We start from the raw sequence: 3,526 nt of genomic DNA on the forward strand, positions 1-3,526 counted from the left end.
ATCTACTTAAGCAAATAATGATATTGACTTATCATTAAGGGAGATTCTTGCTTAATTGAACGTAGCTTAAAAATTTTAAGTGACAAGTGGATCCAAAATAGTATTGACTTCACCATTAAAGATGCTCTTAGAGGCTAGATCATTGTTAGAGTTTTAATTTAATTATATAATTATCGAAATAGTCTAAATTATATCATATATATGTATATATTTAATTCTTTAAAAATATATATTCCATAAATTATATGTGCTCTTAATTTTTTTTTTCTTTTATAAAAACTTGAGGGATGTCTACTAGAGAAATTACATAACACCAAAAAATTCAAATATTTTACATTGTTTAACACTGAAATATGAAATTTCAGGACAGTAGATATTCAATCTTAACATTGGACGAAAGTGCAACTTGTTTTAGCTTCCGAAGGGAAGAAAATAAATCACATTAAAATTGGAGCAATTCAAATGCTTTCTCAACACGCCTTTAGAAATTAATAGTTGAACTAGCGCTCGAGGACCATCGACCGTAAAGAAAGACGTTTGAGTGTCTGCACCGCTAAAAGCTCGAAGTCTTAGCCCAAAAAAATTACTTAATTCAATTTTGAGGCACAAAAATCACCCTTACATAGTGGACAAAACAACATAAACCAAGCTCTAAGGACTCGTACAATTTCATGCGCAAAAAAACTCTAACAAAACTACAAATTATCCCTCAAACCAAAACTTTCTTTACATGAGCTGTTTTCTAGGTCCATCCTAGTGTCCTCTCCCACTCGGTCAATAAACCCTACTCCAATCCTCCTTGGCCAGACAAATGCAAAGGGGCCAACACTGTCCCCGTCAACGACGCGACACTACTACAAATATAGTTTTCTGATGCGCATGACTATCAGGTGCGACTAGTCGCACCTAAAAGTCGCATCTAAATGACTTTTTGGTGCGACTAGTCGCATCAGATTGTCAACCAGAAGTCCAAAAAATTTCGCTAAATTTTTTTTTTCTTTTGAGTATCAGGTGCGACTTTGTCGCACCTGATTGTTAAAAAAACTTTCAGGTGCGACAAAGTCGCACCTGATTGTTAAAAAATTTTAAGCGGGCCAATTATCCCCCTCATTTTTTCATTCAGTTTTAAAATGAGAAATAAGTTAAAAGAAAAGAAATGAAACGGGAAAGAGAAAGAGAAGAAAGAAGAGAGAAAGGGAAAGAGAGAGAGGGAGCCGAGAAGAGACGTCGCCGGGAGCTCCACCGCGCGCGCGTCCCAGCCGAGCAGAGCGCCACCGCCGCGAGCTCGCCGTGGCCGCCGTGACCCATCCTCCACCGCGCGCTTCGAGTATGGAGAGAGATGTGAGGAGAGAGAGAGAAGTAGTGATTCCACCGTGGCGAGGAAAAGAGACGTCGCCGGGAGTCGCGAGGACGCCGGAGAAGCTATTTCGTGATTTGAAGTAAGAAATTTCTTCTCCTTGGTATGATTGAAAACTAGGGTTCATAGCTCAAATATTGGGGGTTTTTGATCCGAGCTAAAATCAGTGGAATTGATGGGTTTTATTTGGTTGTTGGACTTGATTAATGATGTTCCTAGCTCGGATTTGTGTAAATGAGTCGATTTTTAATTATTTGAGAATTTTGAACTCGCTGTGAACAGCCTCTGTAAATTGACGTGGACAGTTCGGTACCGATTTAATTTGGATTTGTTGATATTTTTCCTGGATAATAGACGTTATGAGGTTTCTAAAATGACCAAGAACGTGTAAATCCGTTGAGAATTGAGTGAGTTATGAATTTTTGAAAACAGGGTATTGAAGCTGGAAATTATGAACGTGTGATTGAATTTTTGGCCGAATTTTGCTAGTGAACGAGGATTTATGGCTGATCCGTGGGGTTTTGTTTTTTCTTAAGGTGTTTTGTTGATCATGAGACGTTTATGAGGTTGATAAATGTGATGAGTTAGGAAATTGACATTTTTTTTTATAATATGAGAGGTTATATATTCTTTTACTTTTTTTAATCTGTTTTCTTCTTTTTCGCCGTACGCTCAGCCCCGGCCCCGCTGCCTCCGAGTCCCAGCCACCGAGCCGCTGTCCCCGAGTCCCCGGCCGGCCGTCCTAGGTTAGTGTATATATTAGTTTTTTTTTATATAATCATTTATTAGGTAGTTAGCTAGGTTAGTTAGGTTGATAAATATATATTAGTGTATTAATGTGAAATATGTAAGTTAATATATGTTAATAATTGTAAATGTTAATTAGATAGTTAGTAATTTAATTTTGATTAGTTTTTTTAATTTAATTTTGATTAGTTTATGTTAATTGTAATTGTAATTGTAATATGTTTAGGTTAGTGTTTCTATTAAATTATTTATATATGTTAATGTTTTGATAACATGTTAATGTTTTGTAATATGTTTTGATAACAATTTTGATAAGATGTTATTGTTTTGTAATATGTTTAGGTTAGTGTTTCTATTAAATTATTTATATAATTATTAGTTTAGGTTAAAATTAAGTTTAGGTTAAAATTAGTTTAGGTTCAAATTAGTTTAGGTTAAAATTAAGTTTAGGTTATAATAATGTGATTAGTTTAGGTTATTTGTATGATTAGTTTAAGTTTAAATTTCCCTGAAAAATGAATGAATATTTTTTTTTCTTTTTTTTTTGTAAGTAATTTATTGGATAATTTAATAGTTAAAATCTTTAAATCTAATAAATATGAACATTTGTATTATTCATATTTATGTTAATAGATTTGGATATAACTTTTAAATTTTAGTTTTTAAATCATAGAATATTAATTTTTAGTTTTAATATGCTGATTATATATTGTAATATATAATCAGCATATTAATTTTTTTTTAAAAAGATAAAGAGCATCAGGTGCGACTAGTCGCACCTGATAGTCAAGACTTTCAGGTGCGACTAGTCGCACCTGATAATATAAGACTTTCAGGTGCGACTAGTCGCACCCGATAGTCAAGAGGACTATCAGGTGCGGACTTTCGGGTGCGACTTTGTCGCATCTAAAGTCGCACCTGAAAATACTTTCAGGTGCGACTTTTGCACTTTCAGGTGCGAAAAAAGTCGCACCTGATGCTATATTTTGTACTAGTGCGAGAGGAGATCACATAGCATAGTCAGAGATGTCAACGCCTTATGCGAGAAGGCGAGGATGACCAACGCCTCCGAAGATCACTTGAAGATTGATTGACACCTTATCTGCGAAGAACGGCCACTGAGAAGAATGACTTCTCAACAACAACGTCTCTGAGAGCTTCCGTTTCTTGTTGAAAATACAACGTTGTTGTCCAAGTATGAGTTGTTGCAAACAGACTCAGAGATCTCAACCATAAGGAATGAAGATGACCACCACCTCCGAAAACTATTTGAAGACGGGGACCACCGTCAGTTAAGACCACCCGAAAACAAAGACGAGCCACTTAAAATCGATGACGTCATCTCCGAAGATCTCTAATCGGCAGCCATGGATTTCGTGACACTCATGAGTAGATTTGGCATTGGCGCTTGAGCACAGGCTA

The sequence above is a fragment of the Urtica dioica genome, chromosome 12 (genome assembly GCF_054948205.1).
Source record: "Urtica dioica subsp. dioica isolate 48M chromosome 12, U.dioica_male_clone48M_v1_H2, whole genome shotgun sequence".
NCBI classification, from domain to species: Eukaryota; Viridiplantae; Streptophyta; class Magnoliopsida; order Rosales; family Urticaceae; genus Urtica; species Urtica dioica.